This window comes from Tachyglossus aculeatus, chromosome 2, assembly GCF_015852505.1.
Source record: "Tachyglossus aculeatus isolate mTacAcu1 chromosome 2, mTacAcu1.pri, whole genome shotgun sequence".
Taxonomy (NCBI): Eukaryota; Metazoa; Chordata; class Mammalia; order Monotremata; family Tachyglossidae; genus Tachyglossus; species Tachyglossus aculeatus.
Window position 1 is genome coordinate 28,120,892 of NC_052067.1, and position 24,434 is coordinate 28,145,325.

General features: G+C 40.4%; 1 protein-coding gene across 5 annotated transcripts in view; it reads left to right on the plus strand.

The window, feature by feature from the left end:
• THRB (thyroid hormone receptor beta) overlaps nt 1-24,434 on the plus strand; it is a 331,256-nt gene that overhangs the window by 79,883 nt on the left and 226,939 nt on the right. For 3 of the 5 annotated variants that reach the window (XM_038760822.1, XM_038760804.1, XM_038760848.1), the window contains exon 2: nt 16,918-16,947. The exons of 1 other annotated variant lie outside the window; for it this stretch is intronic. The gene's annotated coding sequence lies outside the window, so the exon portion shown is untranslated. The remainder of the gene's footprint in view (nt 1-16,917; nt 16,948-24,434) is intronic. One more of the 5 variants, XM_038760814.1, reaches the window with a different exon arrangement.

A 24,434-nucleotide genomic window follows, 5' to 3' on the forward strand; every position in this document is an offset into this window, starting at 1 on the left:
TCAGGGATTGAGTAGAAAAAGAAGAGGGAATCATTACCCAGAAGAAAGGTAAGTGTTCCAATGACCCACATTACTAAGTCTTAAGCTCTTCAGCTACAGCAACTCACTCACCAGCTGCTCTCACTAGTATCATTTTACCCCAATAGGGGTAAAACTGTAATTAGCAAATCAAGTTAAGTGACTTCTTTTGTAATTCGATTAACCAGTATTTATAGTAATTTTAAAAAGAACGCTGTAACCAGTATTGATTTTAATAATAATAATAATAGTGATGGCATTTATTAAGCACTTACTATGTGCAAAGCACTGTTCTAAGCACTGGGGAGGTTACAAGTGATCAGGTTGTTCCACGGGGGGCTTATAGTCTTAATCCCTATTTTAGAGATGAGGTAACTGAGGCACAGAGAAGTTAAGTCACTTGCCCACAGTCACACAGCTAACAATTGGTGGAGCCGGGATTTGAACCCATGACCTCTGATTTTCCCACTCCAAAGGAAAAGCAATGTTATTCCCTTATAGCATCCTTGCAGTAGTTTTGAAATCCCAACTGGATGTCTTTGCACTGTCCAAGGAACAAAGTGTTTTAGCATAAAACTCAGAGTTTGGGAAAAAATGTCCTTGTCTTTAGGCAAAAGTACTGGTAGCATTTTGAAAGAAAGCAACCGTGTAGGAGGGAAAAACCAGAGAGTCATAGAGGAGGAATGGGGAAATAGTCAAATTGGACATTTTTGAGATTATACCATGTTATAGATATTGTTTGTCATCAGATTAGGCAGATGGGAGAAAGGTGCTGACTGGAGGTTTTTTTGGAATCATAATAATAATTGTGGTATTTGTTAAGCACTTACTATGTGCCAGACACTGTACTAAGTGCTGGGGTGGATACAAGCAAATCAGGTTGATCAGAGTCCCTGTCCCACCCATGTGGGGCTCACATTCTTAACCCCCATTTTACAGATGAGGTAACTGAGGCACAGAAAAGTTAAGTGACTTGCCCAGGGTCACACAGCAGACAAATGGCAGAGCTGGGATTAGAACACAGGTCCTTCTGACTCCTAGGTCTGTGTTCTATCCATTAGATCTTGCTGCTCCCTAGAAATATGCTGATTCTTAGAAATATGGCTGAACAGCTAGGTTCCTGCATCCTATCAGCCTTCAGTGAATCAATACATAGTATTTACTAAGCACCTATTATGTGCAGATTACTGTAGTAAGTGACTGAGAGAGTACAGCTGATTAGGGAAACATGATTCCTGTTCATCCACTTCTCAGATCCTGGTTGGGTTTTTTGGGTTCTTTTTTTCTTCCCCTAGGATCTTGTTGCCCAGCTGAGAAGCACTAAAAAAGTGCTGGGAGGAAAATATAGGATACTGCATGGTCCTACAGAGGACTTTTAGACTGTGAGCCCCTTTTAGACTGTGAGCCCACTGTTGGGTAGGGACTGTCTCTATATGTTGCCAATTTGTACTTCCCAAGCGCTTAGTACAGTGCTCTGCACATAGTAAGCACTCAATAAATATGATTGATGATGATGATGATGACTAACAGCCCTGCCAGAAACTGTTCTTGTAGATGATGGAAAAATGAGCGCATATTTAGTGAAATGCAGATTTTGGAAGAATTCAGTGTGAATCGTCATCACTAAGAATTTAACAGAATCAAAAATTAAAAGTGTGAATTGAGGAAAATATTGTGTTCATCTTTACTCTCTGCCTTTACACTAAATCCTTGCCTGCCTTCCTTGCCATAAAGAAGGATGTAATGACTACAAATTGTTTGTTCTGATTGAACATCTCTATTCATTTGAATTTGTTCATTCTTGGCAAGATATCATCAAGTTATGCAGTTGGATTCAGGGATTTCTCCTGTTTGTTTACCTGGATCAATCTGGGTTTACCTGAGCAAGGTTCAGTATTTGCTTAAAGTTAACATATATAAGGATGATTATATGCTGAGCATACAAATGTGAGATTAGGTGGAGAAAAAGAAAAACAGCCTGAAACCTTTTGACATTATGGAGTTAGAATTCTGAGAATCCAGAAACACAATCCATGGTCCTCATTCTTTAAGCTTAAATATATGTGGGTCAAACACAGTCATTGACCGCTAGATCAAACTAAAGCAGTTTTTGACTTTTTGGTTGCTGTGCATCTTTTAGACTGTGAGCCCACTGTTGGGTAGGGACTGTCTCTATATGTTGCCAATTTGTACTTCCCAAGCGCTTAGTACAGTGCTCTGCACATAGTAAGCGCTCAATAAATACGATTGATGATGATGATCTAGTGTCCAGGCTCAGGTGATTTATAGGCTTGGGATCCTTTGAAGAGCCTGAATGAATGAATGAACGAATCTGTGTTATTTACTCAGTGCTTACTGTGTGCGGAGCACTGTACTTAGAGGTTGGCAAAGTGCAATACGAGTTGGTGGATATGATCCCTGTCACAAGGAGTTTTCTTTCTATGGGCGAGACAGGCATTAAATTAGAGACTGGAGAAATAGTACAGGATAAGGGTATATACATAAGGGCTGTGGAAACTAAAGTGAGGATCATAGGGCTTAAGGGATATACAGCCAAATGTATAGAGGGAATAAAGGCTTAGTCAGGGAAGGCCTCCTGGAGGAGGTGTGATTTTAGGAGGGTGTGGAAGTTGGGGAGAGTGGTGGACTGTCAGACATGAAAAGGGAGGGAGTTTCAGGCCCAAGGGAGGATGGGGGTAAGGGGTCAGTGGTGAGATAGACAAGATCAAGGTACAGAGAGTACGTTAATATTGGAGGAGCAAAGTGTGCAGACTGAGTTTTGATAGATCGGTGAGGTAAGGAAGGAGGGAGAGAGTGGATTGAGTGCCTTAAAGCCTAAAGGTAAGGAGTTTCTGTTTGATGAGGAGTAGATGGGCAATCATTGGAGGTTTCTGAAGAGTGGAGTCACTGAATTTGGTAAATGATGAGTCAGCCCCTGGCTTCTCCCCCACTTACTGGTGAATGCTTTGGATTTTCTAGTAATGTTTCGCCAAACCAAGAACATTTGAAGTTCTATACCTACACTTTCTTCATCAATTTGAGTAATTGAACCTTTCATATTTTCCAACAAGTGGCACCAGGGTGCAGCTCCGTGGGCAGGGTCTGTGGCTCAACCGCGTGATGTGACTAAACAATCCCAGCTGCACGTCGAGGAACCGGGATGGATTAAGCCTCATTTGATTACATTCCTAGGCTTGGTGGTTTAGTTGCCTCACTGATGCCCAATAGGACCAAGCTTCCTCTGCCATTCTGTCATACTTATTTGCCCAGAATGGTTTGGGTCATATAGTTTTAACAGTTTTAATTATTTTTTCTCCATATCAATTCTTGGATAAGCCTTCCCCACTGATCACCACACTGTCTCCAAGATCTTGATGCTGTGATCCCCCTAGAGGGAGGGAGGCCCCTTCCTTTGCTTTCTGTCCTTTGGAAGATTCCTAAGGATTCCACTTGTCTGCTAGATGACGTTGGGCAAGTCACGTAACTTCTTTGTGCCTCAGTTTCCTCAACTGTAAGATGGGGATTCAATTCATTCGTTCAATTGCATTTATGAGCACTTACTGTGTGCAGAGCACTGTACTAAGCACTTGGAAAGTACAATTTGGCAACAGATAGAGATAATCCCTACCCAACAGCGGGCTCACAGTCTAGAAGGGACTCAATGCCTGTTCTCACTCCTCTATGGACTGTGATCCCCATGTGGGACAGGGGCTGCATCTGACCTGATTAACTTGTATCTACCCCAACAAGTAGAACAGTGTTTGACACATAGTAAGTGCTTTACAAATACCATGAAAAAAAAAGAATGGACTTTCCCCAGGAAGCAAAGTTTAAGATGGTGGAGGATGACTAGCCATCTTCTTCATAGTCCATTTCTCACAAACCTGCTGAACCACCTTCTTTTTACATTCATTCATTCATCCATCCATTCATTCATTCGTATTATTGAGTGCTTTATGTGTGCAGAGCACTGTACTAAGCGCTTGGGAAGTACAAATTGGCAACATATAGAGACAGTCCCTACCCAACTACGGTCTCACGGTCTAGAAAGGGGAGACAGACAACAAAACAAGTAGACAGGTGTCAGTACCATCAGAATAAATAGAATTATAGCTATAGACACATCATTAATAAAATAAATAGAGTAACAAATATGTACAAATACACATGAGTGCTGTATACACTAGGAACATCCTCAGTTTGTCTATCAGGAGCCTTCTCCCACTACTTTGAACACTTGCTGAGATTCCACCTCCTTCACAACTTCTAATAAAAGTTACATGCTAATACCCTTATGACTCCAGGGACCCAACAATAGTATTGTAAATTTGTAGTGAGCGCTCCTTACATACGGTGCACTGTACTGAGTCCTACAGGGAAATGTGAGACAGAAACCATGACCCAGTTTCTATTTCTGCCATGCTTACAATCCAAAAGGAGAATTCAGAATGAACACAAATATTCACCCTTCAATAGAAAAATTTTCAAGTGACCGAGCTTATGTACATAAATTACATGCATGCAAGCAGCAGCAGATGTATATATAATTTTCAGGGAAAATCAGTGCTGGGGGCACAGGATTTGGTGGAAAAGATTTGGGAAGGCCTCTTGGAGGATGAAGGGGCTTTTGCAGTGCAGGGATCCCAGGAAATGAGACATGCCCAGGGTGCCACATATAGAAAATCTTTAATATAATGTAAAGATATTTTCATAGTCTGAGTTGATTTAATTGTAGTCTGTGCTGTATCATCTCATGATAAAATGTGTATTTGTGTACCACTAATATAAACATTAGCCGTCAGGAATTTATTTCCTCCCTGATTCCTATCCCAGCGCTTAGAACCGTGCTTTGCACATAATAAGCGCTTAATAAATGCCATTATTATTATTATTATTATACCTACATCCTAACACCCCAACAACTTTAGAACCTCAATGTCAGTATTTCAGATATGGCTTCTTGTGTGCATTTTTTTACGGTATTTGTTTAAGTGCTTACTATGTTCAAGCACTGTTCTAAGCATTGGGGTAGATACAAGTTAATCAGGTTGGACACAGTCGCCGTCCCACGCAGGTCTCGCAGTACTAATCCCCATTTTACAGATGAGGGAACTGAGGCCCAGAGAAGTTAAGTGACTCACCCAAGGACACAGAGCAGCCAAGTGGTGGAGCTGGGATTAGAACCCAGATGCTTCTGACTCCCAATCCTGCGCTCTATCACTAGGGCACACTGCAGTTCACTGTTCTGAACACTGTAGAAAATAACAGAGGCAAAAACAAGACATTGAGGAGTTTACACACTTAAGGCTAATGGTAAGTATTCAAAATGCAAATACAAAAAAATTAATGGAGGTCTTGAACATTAATAATACACAAGTATAAGAAGCGTGGCTCAGTGGAAAGAGCATGGGCTTTGGAGTCAGAAGTGATGGGTTCAAATCCTGGCTCCACCAATTGTCAGCTGTGTGACTTTGGGCAAGTCACTTCACTTCTCTGTGCCTCAGTTCCCTCATCTGTAAAACAGGGGTGAAGACTGTGAGCCCCCCGTGGGACAACCTGATCACCTTGTAACCTCCCCAGCGCTTAGAACAGTGCTTTGCACATAGTAAGCACTTAATAAATACCATTATTATTATTATTATTATATCCTTTGCTTAGTTTTGTCTTCCTCTCTGCACTTTACTGCTTTCTCAGATTTGCCTAATCCTAACCCCTCAGTTTCCCTATTGAATTTTCATGGCTGTCTTATCTCTGCCTGCCTATTTTGAAAGACTACTTTTTTCTCTCCGTTTGTCTTTTTCTCCTCCTTTCTATGCTTTCAGCATCCACCCACACGTATGTAGAACATTCATGGATACATGCTGAAGGCTGTTATTATATAGTCCTATATCTACAGACATTAATTATGTCTCGTTTTATGTAGGTTGATGTCATCTGTTTGGGGATGTAAACCTGTGGAGAGAGACTGTCTGTTCAACTGCAGAGCATAGCATAATTAATGAGGGGGAACACTATAAATATTTTTAAAGTTACTAATTTGAATGTATTTATGATTACAGTGTTAGTATGGGGAGATGTAAAGAGAGGTTATTTTATTCTGCAATGCAAAATGTAGTAGGCACTCCTGTTCATGTCAGGGAATGTAGAGGTTGATTTTTTTTTTTCCCCAGTTGACCCCAAGTGTGGTATGCCAACTTGCAGAAGTCCAGTGTTTAGAACAGTGCTTGGCACATAGTAAGTGCTTAAATACCATAATCATAATCATCATAATTTTGTAGCTGGGCACGCTAAAAAAGCTCAGTCTTTAAGATGAAAACTCCATGGCCTTGGCTTCTTGGTGGATTCTCTATATAGTCCTTCCTTAGTGACATTTGCGCGAGTCTCAAGGTGAATTTTTTCAAAGATTCCTTAATTTTATAATTCCATTCTTGAGGGCCTTTGGGATGCTAAAATTAGAAGCCAGTGTTGGTAGTATGATTGGGAGAGATTAGTTGTCCATTTGTTTCTTGCAGTTTGGATTTCTTGGTTTTTTTTCCCTAGCCAACCTACTTTTCTCGGGTTTTCCCAGTCATGGTTATTTTACAGTGCTTGGGAAAAATTGCTTTGGAAATTGGGGAAATTCTGGAAGACAAACACATATTATCCAGAACCCAGCAACATGAATGGAGTACACTAAACTCGTGTAAAGCTAGTGCCACATATGTAGAAAGGAAAGTTGATACATTTCTCATATAGTTTACATATTTTATGTAGCATGTTTTATTCTTCAACACACTATTTGAGTTTTTGTTAGGATTTAAATATTTAGTAACAGTAATAATGTCATTTATTAAACTGCTAAAATGCGCAGAGGACTGAACTAAAGGCTGAAAAGAAATGTAGGTAATAATAATAATAATTGCAGTATTTGTTAAGTGCTTACTATGTTCCAGGCATTGTACTAAGTGCTAGGGTATATGCAAGCCAACTGTCCCACATGGGGCTCACAGTCTCAATCCCCATTTTATAATATGCGGTAACGAGGCCCAGAGAAGTGAAGTGATTTGCCAAAGGTCACACAGCAGACAAGTGGCGGAGTAGGGATTAGAACCCATGACCTTCTGAATCCTAGGCCCATGCTGTATCCACTACACCATGCTGCTTCTCTAAGTACTTTGATTTATATCCAGTCTGCATCCTTCAAGTATTTTGTAGCCCAGAACAGTGGGGAGAATAGATACCTTTGGAAACAGTAACAAGCTCAATTCAACAGAAGAGTGCTACATTACTACCGGACTACTTGTGGGCAGGGAACTAGTCTTACCACTTCTGTTGTATTTGTCTTACCACCTCTGTTGAATTGTAATCTCCCAGGCACTTACTGCAGTGCTATGATACTGGAAGCCAATAGTCCTTGGATTCCTCACCCCTCCAGGGGACTGTTTATCACTCAGTTTCCTTTAATACAGTTCCAAGGGTCTACTGTGGAATTGCCTACAGTGTAAGAGCTCAGTAAAGACTGTGCTAAGAACCCTAAATTAGCATTATTCATCCCAGACTTTCTACCTCCTGGCTAGGGGTGCCACTAATGGCCCTTGTGGATGTTGGCCAGAAACATCAGATTTCAAGTGTATTATCAATCAATCAACCAATGGTATTTACTGAGTGCTTGCTGTTTGAAGAGCACTGTACTAAGTGCTTGGGGGAGTACAAAACATCAGAGTTGGTAGGCATGTTCCCTTCCCTCAAGGAGCTGCCAGTCATGGAGTGCGACATGAAGAACATCATAAACACCATTTTTTTGGAAATCCATTTGACTGTACAGCTTTTTTTCCAGTTAACCCCTGACTCTACCACTTGATCCAGAGCCTTTGCACTTCTCTCCCGGGATTCTAAGGGGAAACAAGCAGTGTCCAAGGCGTGGAACTCAGAAGGAGGAGCCTGGGGAGGCTAGGCTCTCTAAATAAAAAATGCTGGACAGGAAGAGCATATAGGGCTATGTTGCAACCAAAAAGGACAGACAGACTAGCTGAATCTGGGGCTGTCCAGTATGCAAACAGATGCATGGCCATTGTAGTCCTAATCTTATTCCTGCATTTCTCGGTGTTAATTGGAGGTTTCAGCGCAGCGCTCAGTACAGAGCTCTGCACACAGTAAGCGCTCAATAAATACGATTGAATGAATGAATTAATCCCATAGATTCTAGGCCATCTGGTGACAGAGAAGGGGGTAGCACAGAATTTGAAGCAATCTGTGGAACAACTATCAATGAAGGGGTTTTCTGTAATAATTAGAAGGGGTTTTCTGTGATAATTAGAAGGTCCTTACATCAGTGCATGCTCTCAGCTAAATTTTGTCTCCTCTGACTGTATGGAATTGAGAAAGAAAGCACAAGTAGCCAATCCCCCCTGCCCCCACCACTCCGAGTGTAAACTTTCTGGGTCAGACAGCATTAGCAACGTTAAATCTCAGAGTATACCCATGACATATTTTCAAATTGCCATTCGTTCACGAGTGTGCTGGGCTGATATCACTAAGCTTTCCTTTTGGGGTCATTTGGAGGTTGCATACATTTAGGGGCAGCCATTGGGAGCAGTGAGCCAGAGGTTACAGAGTGTCTGTGGCCCTATGGCTGGCTCTCCAGGCGGTTCAGAAGATATGTGGAAACACCTGGGTTAAGTGGCCCTCTCTCCTTCCTTTTTATTTCTCTCTGCACCTGCTCCCTCTTTACCCAAACAATCTATTTCTTCTCAACCTTCTGCTGCTTAAAGAACTACAAGACTTCCACAAGTGAAGAATATATTATTGAAAAAGAGTGGCCAAAACCACTCTTTTGGCATTCTGATTAGTGGCAGCCGGTGAATAATTTTTCTTCTAAATTTCCTTTTTTTGGCTTTACATATGGGCATAGTAGCATTCGCTATGCTGGAACCCCGGAGGCTGTCAAGTACTAATCGGGTAATTCACTTAAGTCTTTTGTTTCCTCATTTATTCTCAGTCAGTTTCCAGAACGTCTGAAATCTGGAAAAGCCTGGAATTTTCTACACTGGCAGACAAGGTGGCGGTTGTATTGCTGCTGCCAGTAAGCATGCCTTGCTGTGCCAGGAATTTTGCATCAGCTTCTGCCACTGCCAGTTGGTGCCCATTTTGGGAACTACTGCCAGGCAGCTCAGAAATGACCATATTCAGCAGTTTGCTTTTTTGTTGTGTTTTTTTTTTTTTAACAAAAAAAGACAGTTGCTTTAGCTAAGATTGAAATGTCCCTGCTTTTGTAAGTTTTCTTGGTTCATCTACTTAATCCATCTCTGACTTTAAATTAGGTCAGATCAGAGGCCATTGTATCAAACTGAAAGATGGCATGGGACTTTTTATTCATTCATTCAATCATATTTATTGAGCACTTAGTGTGTGCAGAGCACGTTTTTAGGCTTTGGCCATGGAAGTAAGAAAGTTTTCAGGCTATCAGTCAAGATATTCTGAATGGACTTCTTTTTGTATTTAAAAATACTCATCTTTTCAGTGAGAAAGTGAAAGTAATTACTGTATCCTGTGAATTTGAGCCTGTTTTGGACAGTTAATCAGAATAACTATGGCAAGCACTTGGATTTGCACCCTTTACCCCGCCCCTCAGCCCCACAGCACTTATTTGCATTTCTGTAATTTATTTGTATTAATGTCTGTCTCCCCTTCTAGACTTATTTATTTATTTATTTTACTTGTACATATCTATTCTATTTATTTTATTTTGTTAGTATGTTTGGTTTTGTTCTCTGTCTCCCCCTTCTAGACTGTGAGCCCACTGTTGGGTAGGGACTGTCTCTATATGTTGCCAACTTGTACTTCCCAAGCGCTTAGTACAGTGCTCTGCACACAGTAAGTGCTCAATAAATACGATTGATTGATTGATTGACTGTGAGCTTGTTGTGAGCAGGGAATATGTCTACCAACTTATAGTGTACTCTCCCAAGTGCTTAGTACAGTGTTCTGCGCACAGTAAGCACTCCATAAATATGATAGATGATAAGGGGCTTGAGTCTGAATTATCCAGGTGGGTTATTGTGGCAGCCAGAGAACTGCGTGGCCCTTTCCTTTGGCTAAGGCTATGAAGCTCTGGTCATAAACTCACCTATTTTAGGTTGATAGTTATCCCTTAGAGAAAATATCCCCTAATTAGTTATTTGGCATAAAGACTAGAAAAAAATATTGTTAATAGATTGATACAAATACACTCTAAATGTCCATGGCAATAAATGTACAGTTCAGGTGGAGCTTTGACCAGAGGCTAAACTTGGCTGTTCTCTTGAAGTCACAATTTAGCATGACTAACTTCTATAAGAAGCATTACCATTAGAGTGACATACAACCCCAAACTGAGCTCTAGATCAAATTTAACTTTCACACTGTTGTGCAACTGCTTTTGGCATATTTTATTTAATCTGTAGGCATTTAACAATCCCTTGCTGGATTCTCAGTCCCAACTAGAGATTATTTTAGTGTGCAGAATGCCGTATAAAATCTTTACCTGTATCAAAGCACATATTCTGGAGTTCTTATCCCTCTTTCCTAGGTGACAGGGCTTCAGTTTTTCACCATCTACAATCATACAACAACTTTAACAGTCCTAATAATTGTTTTATTTTTAGGGTTATTCAAGTTCTTCTTCTTATGACATGTCTAAAAGGTTGTAAAACTTGCTTGGAGTTTTAGTGACACTTTCCAATGATGGATAGATATTCAATTCTAGGCTTTCCTCTACTCTAACTCATTCACTGGGAGAAGTCTGTCTATAGTAGGTTATAGGATAATAACCTTTATAGTTGGCATTTACCTTTCCCTTTTGAAGGAAAGCAGATCAGATTCAGAATCGCATTAACTGTCGGTCATCAAAACTATAGGACTGACTAATTTTGACCAAAACACTTCTCTCCAATATTCAACATCATTTTGGTCTCTCTCTCTCTAATTATGGTTCTGTAAATTTAATAATTCCTGTTTAGTAGTTGGTCTTTCCCATTTGAAAATGCAAATTATGTTCCATATTTCACATAGACAAAATTCCAAGTCTCATACTTCTATTTAATGACTTTGTTTTCCAAAGCATACCAGTGTAATAGTTTTCTTTGAACATGCCCTTTCTGAGTCACTCTTCCGTGGAGAAAAACCCTTGGATACTATGGGAAATTTGTTCCATTCTAGAGTATAATAACTGCATCCATGAATAGTGATTTTGCAGTTTCATATTCCCCTGCTGTTTTTCCAAAACGTTTATAGCGAAAGGCCAGTTACTTAATGTAACTTGCCAGTGTGGTAGCATTGGAGAAGCCAGGGTGTGTTTCTTCCAATTCACCTCACATTTCAACCCATTTTGAAAAAAGAAGGGACCAGCACCAATAGCCTTTGGTCCAGAGGAAGGACTGGGAGAAACCTCCTGGACAGAGATTAGAAAGGTAAGATGACCTCCACACCCAGCTCCTTGGGCCCCAAACAACCTCTCTCCATCTGCGAGAAATCCTGGTAGCCCAGATTCTGCCCTTGCCAGCCAGGGATCAGAAACTGCAGCACCTGCAAGTATGGAGCCTTTGGAAATATTAAAAAGTTGGGGGTGGTTGCAATGGTTTGAAACTAGGGACTGTTCCAGGAGTGGGGACGTTCAGCAGGGCTTCTCCTCCAAGTACTCTTCATTGATTCATAAAGTTCTAGATTCCACTTGCCTTTGATTTTTGATTTCCAGGTGTTCCTATTGTTGGTGCCCTGTCTACAGTGTATTTCTCTTTTCTAAGTATATGTTGTCCCCTACCAAGATTGTGAACCCCTGGTGGTATTCACCTTTTGACATTTGCCAATTTTATACTCACCTTAGCCCTTTTTACAAAGTTCTAGTAGTAATAGTAGGTTATTCCTCATGGCATTATGGTGCTTTCAGAGGTGTTTTGCAGTGTTTCAACCGATGGAATGTCTACCACTTCCTTTGTAGGACTATAAATAATAAATGATAGGGAATGTCAAGACTATACTTAGGCTGAGGGCGTTAGTCACCTCAAAACCCACAAGAAATGTACGTTCCCCAAACATTTTTTTAGAAGAAACTAGTGTCATCATTGAGGATCTCTTAAGAGTTTAATTTGATGGCATTCAAAGAAGTCCATTTGAAATTTTGAAGTTAGATGCAAGTAGCACAATCTTGAAGTAAGCACTCAGTGTCTTGCCTGCTTTTTCATTTAAAATTTTTTCTGGTCTGTATTTGTGTAATGCTCAAATGTGAATTTTTTAAAAAAACCTTCCCTGAGTTGTGTTATCATTCCAACATCCTACTTTAGTCTTTGTTAGTTTCTGTTCACATATACCTGCCCTTTCTAATTCGGTTTTCAAGTAATTGCTTTTCTGACTCTATAATCCCTGCAAATATGTCAAAAGGAAAGCAAGAATAGTATTTAAAAATCTGCTCCCGTTCCCATCTACAGGAAAGGATGACCCAAATTTGATAATAAATTCACAAACACATGCACAGTTGGGGTGTATTACATTCCAAGGATGTATTCAATGACCCAGCAATAAGAACTGAGTATTAAACATGCATTGATTTGGGGTATGATTAATATTGTACTGTTATTTCTGTTGCTTGAAGTAAACTAAATGACATAAAATCAAGAAAAGAACATGGAATTCTGTAGAATTGGGGGCTGTAGAATTGAAAAAAATAGGGGCTGGTTGGCTTACTGTTACGTTTTTATTTTCTTTTCACACAAATGGGTAAGAGTAATTGATGTGCATGCAATTTTCTCTTGTAACAAACTGAATCAATCAATCAATCAATCGTATTTATTGAGCACTTACTATGTGCAGGGCACTGTACTAAGCGCTTGGGAAGTACAAATTGGCATCACATAGAGACAGTCCCTACCCAACAGTGGGCTCACAGTCTAAAAGGGGGAGACAAAGAACAGAACCAAACATACCAACAAAATAAAATAAGTAGGATAGAAATGTACAAGTAAAATAAATAAATAAATAAATAAATAGAGTAATAAATATGTACAACCATATATACATATATACAGGTGCTGTGGGGAAGGGAAGGAGGTAAGACGGGGGGATGGAGAGGGGGACGAGGGGGAGAGAAAAGAAGGGGCTCAGTCTGGGAAGGCCTCCTGGAGGAGGTGAACTCTCAGCAGGGCCTTGAAGGGAGGAAGAGAGCTAGCTTGGCGGATGGGCAGAGGGAGGGCATTCCAGGCCCGGGGGATGACGTGGGCTGGGGGTCGATGGCGGGACAGGCGAGAGCGAGGTACAGTGAGGAGATTAGTGGTGGAGGAGCGGAGGGTGTGGGCTGGGCAGTAGAAGGAGAGAAGGGAGGTGAGGTAGGAGGGGGCGAGGTGATGGAGAGCCTTGAAGCCCAGGGTGAGGAGTTTCTGCCTGATGCGCAGATTGATCGGTAGCCATTGGAGGTTTTTGAGAAGGGGAGTAATATGTCCAGAGCGTTTCTGGACAAAGATAATCCGGGCAGCAGCATGAAGTATGGATTGAAGTGGAGAGAGACACGAGGATGGGAGATCAGAGAGAAGGCTAGTGCAGTAGTCCAGACGGGATAGGATGAGAGCTTGAATGAGCAGGGTAGCGGTTTGGATGGAGAGGAAAGGGCGGATCTTGGCAATGTTGTGGAGCTGAGACCGGCAGGTATTGGTGACGGCTTGGATGTGAGGGGTGAATGAGAGAGCGGAGTCGAGGATGACACCAAGGTTGCGGGCTTGTGAGACGGGAAGGATGGTAGTGCCGTCAACAGAGATGGGAAAGTCAGGGAGAGGACAAGGTTTGGGAGGGAAGACAAGGAGCTCAGTCTTCGACATGTTGAGCTTTAGGTGGCGGGCGGACATCCAGATGGAGATGTCCTGAAGGCAGGAGGAGATGCGAGCCTGGAGGGAGGGGGAGAGAGCAAAAGTGTGTCGAACAGTGAAATTATGATATTTGAGTCATAGAATAGTGGATATCATTTTTCCCCCTACAATTTACATTTGTGGCTTTGGACATGAAAAGCTGCTGGGCCAGTGTCTCATCTCTGAGCCCCAGAGACTTTCTGTTTAACAGCCAAAATGGACTATTACTTTAGCAAGTGTACAGCATCCCTAGACAATACTGTTGGATTACGAATTAGTACTGCTCCAGAGTTGTTCCATGGAATTTGCAAGAAATTCCTAAATGAAACTGTTGAACTGTGAAAAACCAATCCCCGTGATCTTGGGGAATAACTCCATTCCAATTTTCCTGATTTATTTTATTACCTAACTTTGCCTAAAATGATGGGAACTGATATCTGGGTAGGGATCTTTTATGAGGAGTAGAAAGATTGGAGAGGTGGCAAAAAAGGAAAGGAATACGATCTTCAATAAAGTAGAGAAGAGGGGAAATGGAACTAATTTTGTGGGTTGATGTTCTGTACATATTAAAATGTAAAGTGAAATCAATTAATAAATTCTATGAAGAGGATGTTGGATTCCAAGCTCTTTAAATTGTTCTGTTCTTCCAACATCCTGTTGCCACTGACAAGGCAACTAGCTGGACTCCTGGGCTGACAGTAATAACAAAATGTACTGATCAATGCTTTTTTAAAAATCTCTGTATTTGAACTCTTAAAAAAAATGACACCTTGAAAAGTCTGTTCAGATCAGGAAAGTGTCTCAAGATTAACAGGGTTACATTTCTCTCTTCATAAAAGTTTCCTGTTAGGCTCATTGGCAATTGGCTGGTTGATTTTGCTTTGCTGACCTTTTCTTAATTATCTTTGTCTTTTGGTGACTTTCTCTGTATGCTCTGTCGCAGGTAGGAATTAATATAAAAACGCTGTTAATCTCTTGCAAAAGGCATGGGAACATTATGAAGTTTGTTTCCAGTTCTCCTAAGCTAGATGCTACCATTCAATCAATAGTATTTATTGAGTGCTTACTGTGTGCACAGCACTGTGTCAAATGCCTGGAGGAGTTCAGCAGAGTTAGTAGACTTGACTCCTGTCCTGAAGAAGCTAACAGTCCATCAGGAGAGATGGATGCTAAGATAAATAACAGATAGGGATCAAAAGAGTCTTATCATCCTAGATGTGGGCCACATGAAGCTGAACCTCAGTAACCATCGACTGATTAAGATCTATTAACGTCCTATTGATTTTTCTTTTTTTCTACAAAATGTCAGCTAAATAGCATACAAAGCTGTTGAAGGCTTTTAAAAGCCACACGGATTTTCTTCCTTCCTCCTCCATCACTCTTCTGATGTGGCTAAGTCTCTCCCCAGTGCACTAATTCATTGTATTTGTTGTGTGCTTACTGTACTAAGTGCTTGGGAGAGTACAGTACAATAGAGTTGATAGACACATTCTTTGCCCACAACCAGCTTATAGTCTAGAGGAATAAAGAGAGTCTAGAGGAATAATCAGAATAAAGAGGGAAAAAGCAAGCTCAGGAAAGCAGAGGCACTTAGTTTCTATTCATCTGCATCTTCCTAATACTGAGCATCATTTTGAAATGTATTAGATTTCTAAAGTTGTAAAGCTTAGTGATGAAGGATCCAAAGGAAAAAAATGTTAAATGTAGATTATGAATTAGAGCACCTTTATACTTTCCCTCATCTATGGGCCCCATTTTTCAATCATTCTGATAAAGCTCTCAAATCGGCAGGTGTTTTTGCTAGAACAAAGTTATAAATTGCAGGGAGGAAGGGAAACCTGAGTTTAGAGGAATTCTCTTATCATTTATATATGAGAAAGGATCTTTCAAAATGCATCAGACAGGCTTTATCCTGTAGAGAGAACTGCTTCTACAGTTTATAGATTTAGCACAATCTTTTTTATAACCTCAAAGATTATCAAAAAGCGTTTTATTGCTCAATGCAATGACTCCATTTCTCAACTTATTGCATTAATCTTGTGCTTTGAGGGTAAGTTTAAACTGCCGTCTAGATAAAAGGGATAAAAAATTCATTTTGTGTTTTTCCCTTTATGTCTTAAATCATGAATACAGTAATTGACAGTTAATGAGATGTAAGTGCTGGAGGCCGAGACGCTTTGGTTCCCTCATGTCTCCATTCCATTCTCATCCAACCCTTGTTTTCCAAACACAGCACTGGCAATTATGCTAAATTTTGTCTGAGGTGGAGAATATTTTGTTTCTCCATGTTACAGTATATATAGTGGAAGAGTAAAGAAGAAGCTCAAGTGAAAAGCAATAATTTCTAATTCCTACTCAGAATTTCAGCAGACTCTGAAGTTGCCCTGAATCTGAAGACCAGTGAGTTGACTAACATTGACCATCCTATTGAATATGAATTTAACATCCTTGATTCTGATTCATGTTGGAATTTTTTATACACCCTGTACATATGCCCTATGTTTGAGTTGGTATAGGTTCTTGAAGATTGTTGTATGATGCACAGAGTTTACATACTTGTGAGGACATGCAGGAGCACTTCATTCTTTTATAAAAGTGAGGGAGAAAGTCCATTTTCAGCTGAATTCAGAAAAATGTAGATTATGTGGAGCACAACAGAGTTCTTATTCTTTGCAAAAATGGCCATTTTTTTTTTAAATAGCTGCTTGCATTTAAAGACAGGCAAAAGAAGGATGTAATTTCTTAGAACCATGGGCTCAGATTGCAAAGGTGTCTGGTTCAGTATGTGGTGCATATTATCCCATAATCATTTTAAATATTTACACAAGAGTACTGATTCATTTACTAAAGTATTGCATAATAACCATCTCCTATTAAGCATTTTACTGTCTCTGATCATTAACTCAGTGGGCAGAGTAAAAATCATAGTCCCTGGTTTAGCTTTCTACTTAGAAATGACATTTAATATATTTACCCTAGTGAAGTTTGAAGAGTAATTTCAGGAAAGTCTCTGAAAACTGATTTTTAAAGCAGTATTTCTTATTCCTTTCAGCAGAAGACTTGAAAATGAAGATCTAATGAGGTAAAGTTTCCCCTTTTTTTGCATTTATTGTACATCCGAGTATGCTTTGTTTTTTTAGCATTTTACCCCTTCTATAAATACCATTGAGATATGTATATTAAAAAATTATTAAAAGCCTGATTATTCAGGCCATTTGTTTTTCCTCCTTCTAGCTGTTGTTTGCTTCTTTTTGGTCATTTCAAAGTTCCACAACTTACGAATTGCAGAGTGAAGAATCTCAAATTGGTAGATTCTGCTGCTTAGTAGCCCGGTAGATAAAATGTCCTAGGTGGTGAAGATATTCAAAGTAAAACCCTTGCATCATCCATACCGTTACTACATTTCTCTTCTTTTTCTCTTCTTTGTCCCTTCGATACATATTTTTATGAGTTTGCTGTGCAAAGCTCTGGCCAATATATCTTCAATTTGAACTTGAATGAAACCTATCCACCCATATGTCCTGAATAGAGAGAAAGCAAGGGGTTTTCATGGTTACCGGATTTTGTTGTTTGTTGCCATAAAATCTAGTTTCAAAGTTACTGTAGCATAAACAGGAAATCTCCTATTTGACTGTGAGCCAAGGGCTTACAACATCCGGCTTGCTGGACAAAGGCAGCACAAATGAGTGAAGGGTTTGGGGTTTTCCCCGAGATTTTTTACAATTTTTTTTTTTTTTACCTAAGTAGCTAACACCAAATCAGAATTGAGATGTATCCTGACTAAATACATTCGACAGTTCTCAAGAATAGTTCATCTTTTAAAATACTAGTATTTTCATTAACTTCATCCAACTTGATTGGTAGCCAGCCCTAGAACTTTAACTGCCTACTTTTGTACTAATAAAGTCAATTAAACTGTTTTTAAGCTTTTTTTAAATTATTGCTAAACAAAATCTGGGCCTTTAGCATCCCACACAAATGGATTTCACACTGCCTTGCATTTTGAATATGTGACCACCTAGGGCTCTGGTGGTGTGAAAATTTTGCAATCTGGAAAGGAGTCCCCATGCGTAATACCTTATGTATATTCAGATGTGTGACTATGTATGTCAGTATTACTATTCATGCCAATGAAAATATCACTTAACAAAAAATGTGGATATCAATATTAAGGCGTTTGGTTGCAGAAAACAGGAACAAATGACTAAATTGCAGAATTGCCAAATCATTTATCACATATGTGATTATAAATTACTTTGACAGGCCACTGTGGTATGTCTCTATTTATAGAGCTTTAGAAATGCCTAGTCACACAGCAAGTACTTCTTGCATTTAGAAAATTCGGTATTCGTAACGTTTCAAAGTACTATATCTTTTCCCCTAGGCCTATGATGTTTTATTTCATTTCCCTTCACATAGTGGGTGTATCCACTTAACAGGTATTAATAATCCCTGAAAACTTTTAGTGGTTTAATTGCTGAATATTTATTGTTTTATAGAAATCTGAACTTGCAATATCTTTATTATGACTATGGATAGTTCTCTTAGCTCCTGATTTAAAGGTTGACGAAAGTTTTGCTTATTTATGCAGTGTGGCACTTTTGATTTCATTTAAGGACAATACAGTACTCCCCACATTGTAAGTTCTCAATAAATACCATTGATTGATTGAAGGTGCACAGCTCCAGTGAATTTGCACTTTAGTGAGTTTTTCCATCAAATATTAATAACCATCTAAGTAACAGACATATTTTGAGTTAGCTGATGAAGAAAAACTGAAAACATTGTTATGGAGTACTGTTACATAATGAACTTGTGGCTGTGAAAAAGGTTAAGTCTCAGAAGAAAACAGTAAAAATGCAGATCCTTGAATAAGTCCAGTTGCTTCAGTGAGCTTAGTCACTTTGCTCATTGTTATGCTCTTGATGTCTCTCCCCTTAAAGGATGAGAGTGTCTTAGAAGTCAAAGCAACCTGTTCATCTATCAGTGTGAAGGGTAGAAGAACTGCAAGTTTCCATGCATCAATTTAACCATGGCTTTTCACCCTTACAGGGGGGGACCTATAAGGAGTGAAGTAATAGATAGCTCACTCAGCCTCCATGGCCTATTCTGTGATGGGCCTCTTTATTGGGAAAATTTCTAAAGGTGGTAATTTAGTATGATAAGGATACCTTCCAACTCTCAGCCGGACCAAGACCAGTAACTCATTTCCCATATATCATCACATAGGCTCTGAACTGTAATAGCTTCTGGTGCAAAAGTGAATAGGGCATCCCATAATCCCTTCATGAAAAGGAATCCTGGAGGCTTTTTGTAGTTTGTATACTTGAACCATTGGACCATCGGTACCCACTCTTTTCCCTGGACTCACCCTCACAGTCATCCACAAGAAAATATGGGTCTGCCAGTGACAGCATTTCCATGTCCGGCCGGAAGCACCTGAGATAATGGTGGTATTTCATTTCTCTTATGCTCACTGACCTGACCTGGATCTGAACTGGCTGGGAGGATTGTGAGACTGTAGAACTTATTACCAAAGGTGACTGTGGAATGCCCTTCTGTAACGCTTAATAATGGAGGCAGCAACTTCCCTTCTTGGGATGGTTAATATGCAGTTTTCCATAAAGACAGAGCGTAGGCTTTTCAATAACCCTTCTAACTTTAGGATTCTCTGTTTGCCCTCTTTATTTCTCCCAAGCTCACCATCTCACTAGGCTTCATTCCTAATTCTCCTACGTCCGACTCATTACTCATTACTCACACCTTTCCTCCTGTCTAGGACTTCCTTCTCTGAAAATCTACCTGATCATATCTCTCCCTATTTTCAAGTCCTTTTTTTCATTCATTCATTCAATCGTATTTATTGAGCACTTACTGTGTGCAGAGCACTGTACTAAGTGCTTGGGAAGTACAAGTCGGCAACATATAGAGATGGTCCCTGCCCAACAACAGGCTCACAGTTTAAAAGGGAGAGAGAGACAACAAAACCCTTCCAGAAGACATTTCCTATTTATCTCTCCCCCACAGGCCCCAAGATATATACACATATGATATTTGTTAAGCACTTACTGTGAGCTAAACACTGTACTAAGGGTTGGGGTAGCTATAAATTAATCAGGTCAGACACAGTCCCTGTCCCACAGGAGGATCCCAGTCTATGAGGGAAAGAACAACAGAAATTGAATCCCCATTTAACAGATGAGGAAACTGGGGCGCAGAGAAGATAATCAACGTATCTGAGGTCACGCAGCAGGCAAGTGTCAGAGCCGGGATTAAAACCCAGGTCTTCCGACTCTCAGGCCCGTGGTCTATCCACTAGGCCATACTGCTTCCCTTCCCTATTGTGTGACTTTGAGAGAGTGACATACCTTCTCTTTGCCCAGGTTTCCTCATCTGTAAAGTGAGAATTCAATAGCTGTTTTTCCTTCTCTCTTAGCCTGTGATCCTCAAGAAGGGCAGGGACTATATCCAATCTGATTAGCTTGTATCTAATCCAGCATTTAGTACAGTGCTTAGCACATAGTAAGTGTTTGAAAAATACCATATATATGTGTGTGTGTATATATGCATATATATACTTAGATATAGATGTTAATATCTGTGCCTGTCTACATACACATATAGCTAGAAGCTAGATTATATATTATCTATTATAATATAGTATTATATATTATGTATTTCTACATCCAAGTGTTGCCTATGTATATATATATATATAGGATTATATAGTTAGAAGTGCTATAATTCTCCCTCCTTACACTTTCTCAATTCCATCACAAAATCCCCTCTGTGAGAGTTGGTCTCCAGCTCTTAGGAAGAAAAAAACAAATAGGAGAACAGTGGTGCCTTCCTATTCTCCTTTTACTCCTTGAAATGTCTCATGCTGTTGTCGTTTTTACTTCTTGGTCCTGTGATCATCTCAAAGCCTTTGTTGTAAAGGAAACACCCCATTTTAATTGTTAGCATCAGACTGGACTGTCTCTGCTGTTGTCTCCCAGATCCCCAATGTTATTCTACATCATCTGAAGATTTGCTGTGTTTTGCCTTTTCTTCTGTACTCTTTGTTCATGCTTTATTCCTCCACTTCACCACATAACAGCTAAATTGGTTATCTTTTTTCTGATATTTGTTAAGCAGTTTGTGCCAGGCTAATGAAGCATTAAGCAGGTTGGACACAGTCCATGCCCCACATGGGGTTTACAGTCTTAATCCCATTTTACAGATAAAATAACTCAGGCACAGAGAAGTTGTGCTTTGTCTGACTTGTGACAGAGCAGACAAAGTGGCTGAATCAGGATTAGAACCCAGGTCCTTCAGAGTCCCAAACCCGTGGATATTAGGCCGTACTACTTCTCTTATCCTGTCCATCGTTCTTGTTCATTTTCCTCATAAGCATTACCCAGGGAAGGTCTGATGTGACAAGCTGATACACTGATGTCGTTGTTTGTGGTACTATCTTGCAATTAGATGATAGTATGATAGTGAGAAAGTACAGCATGTAGAAGGCATTGATGACATTTTTCTGGATGTCAGATGTGTTGACTGTGGTATGGCCACATCTCTCCAGCTATTTAGAAGGTTGGATGCTACAATTTCTTTACAGATGGAGTCATACTTCAATATCACATTGGCCTCACATTCTGTCTACCAATATCCTCAAAGTCATGATGTCCTTAATTTGGTGTAATGCTAATCTTTACATCTCTACACCCTTGTGCAGTTGGACAGTGTGTTTCCTTAGGAAGTAAAAGTAGCGTTCAACATTGTGTTAAGTATGAAGAACTTGAGATGTAAACTCCATGTGGGCATGGATCAGGTCTATGACTTTATTATTTTATACTCTCTGCAGCCCTTGTTTCAGGGCTTTGCATGCTGTAAGGCTTAAGAAATATCATTGTTTGGCTATCAGGCTTTCCAGGGCCCACCCATGGTCTTCTTCAAGGTAATGGACTGTGTTTTGATGACTCTGAAAATTAGTTCATGATTATCTACATGCCCACTGGTGGGTGCTTTTTTAAAGTGCAGTCAATCAATCATATTTATTGAGAACTTACTGTGTGCAGAGCACTGTACTAAGCACTTGGGAGAGTACGGTATAACAGAGTTGGTAGCTATGTCTCCTGCTCACAAGGAGCCTATACAGTCTGGAGTGGGAGACAGATATTAAAATGCATTAGAAGTATGTACGTAACTACTGTGGGACTGAGGGTGGAATGAATGTCGAGTGCTTAAAGGGTACAAATCCGAGTACAAGGGCAACACAGAAGGGAGAGAGAGAAGGGAAAATGAGGGCTTACTTGGGGAAGGCCTCATTGAGGAACAGCGTGGTTCAGTGGAAAGAGCATGGGTTTAGTCATGGGTTCTAATCCCAGCTCCGCCACTTGTCAGCTGTGTGACTTTGGGCAAGTCTCTTAACTTCCCTGTGCCTCAGTTCCCTCATCTGTAAAATGGGGATTAAGACTTTGAGTCCAACGTGGGACAACCTGATCACCTTATATCCTCCCCATTTCTTAGAACAGTGTTTTGCACATAGTAAGCGCTTAACAAATGCCATCATTATTATGGAGGAGATGCGATTTTAATAAGACTTTGAAGGTGGGTAGAGTGATGATCTGCCAGATATGAAGGAGGAGGCAGTTCCAAGCTAGAGGCAGGATACTCCCTCATCCTCCTCCACCTGTGAGCCTGTGAGACTGTGAGCCCCACGTGGGACAACCTGATTACCTTGTATCTACCCCAGCACTTAGAACAGTGCTTTGCACATAGTAAGCACTTAATAAATACCAACATTATTATTATTATTATTATATGGGTGAGCGGTTGGCAACGAGAAAGACAAGATTGAGGTTCAGTGAGTAGGGTGGCATTAGAGGAGCCAAGTGAGCATGCTGGGTTGAAGTAGGAAATGAGCCAGTAAGATAGGAGGGGGAAAGGTGATGGAGTGCTTTAAAGCCAATGGAAGGAGCTTCTATTGGGTTTGGAGTTGGATAAGCAACCATTGGAGGTTCTTGAGGAGAGGGGGATTGTGGACTGAATATTTTTCAGAAAAACGATCCTTGCGGCAGAGTGAAGTATGGACGGGAAAAGGGAGAGACAAGAGGAAGGGCAGTCAGCAAGGAGGTTGATGTCATAGTCAAGCTAGCTCTCTTCTTCCCTTCAAAGCCCTACTGAGAGCTCACCTCCTCCAGGAGGCCTTCCCAGACTGAGCCCCCTCCTTCCTCTCCCCCTCCCCATCCCCCCCGCCCTACCTCCTTCCCCTCCCCACAGCACCTGTATATATGTTTGTACAGATTTATTACTCTATTTATTGTACTTGTACATATTTACTATTCTATTTTATTTTGTTAATATGTTTTGTTTTGTTGTCTGTCTCCCCCTTCTAGACTGTGAGCCCGCTGTTGGGTAGGGATCGTCTGTATATGTTGCCAACTTGTACTTCCCAAGCGCTTAGTATAGTGCTCTGCACACAGTAAGCGCTCAATAAATACGATTGAATGAATGGTCAAGGCGGGCTAGGAAAGGTGGCAGTCAATCAATCAATTAATGATATTTATTGAAAGCTTACTACATGCAGAGAACTGTACTGAGCACTTGGGAGAGTACAGTATAACAGAGTTAGCAGACACGTTCCCTCTCCAACTCCATAAAAGAATTCCTGTATGACTGATTCAAGGACTCGGCCCATTAAGCTGAGTTTTTCAGAGTACTAGAACTGTCCTCTCATACCAGTTTCCAGATTCCTCACTGTGTCGTCAAGACTGTCCCAAATACCCAGGGAGTGAATAGAGGAAGCAGCTGTGTTTGAAAAGAAGTGACTAGCCTATGAAACAAGCGATGAGAATTCCAAAATAAGAAATCAAATGAAAATTTAAAAGGACACACAGTTAATAGAAGTGATCCAATAGAGGGGTTTTGGATTTGCCTTTTTGCAAAGACAAGATCCAGTAATTTTTAGACTTCTGGTTCAAGGGTAAGATGGTACTAATATGCCTTAACAATGTTAGGCCCCTTATAGTTTTTTTAAAAAAACAAACTTATTGGTACCTATTAGAAAACCCATTAGAAGTGTTTTATATAGAGGGTATTTTTGTGTAAGTACTTATGTTGTGGGACGTTGGAGCTCCCGGTATAAAAAAAAAATCACAGCATTTAACAAGGGACCTCTGTCTTTAGATTGAATAGCAAGTTTCATGCATGCTGTGAAATGATGATGCGGGAGATAAAAAGTTTTTATTGCCACTAGTGTGGGATGACAGCATTGTTTAAGAATGGTGGAGAAGATCGTCCCACAGACGAAAGAAGTGCAGTGGTTCTGGGGAAATGAGTTGTAGATGTACGTCTATTTGTCTCTAATTTCCACCCTTTACCCTGTATGGGAAGCAGCATGGTGTAATAGATGGAGCATGGGCCTGGGAATCAGAAAGTCATGGGTTCTAATCCTGGCTCTGCTACTTGTCTGCTGTGTGGCCTTGGGCAATTACTTCACTTCTCTGTGCCTCAGTTACCTCATCTGTAAAATGGGGATTAAGACTGTGAGCCTTCTGTGGAGCAGGGACTGTGTCCAACCTG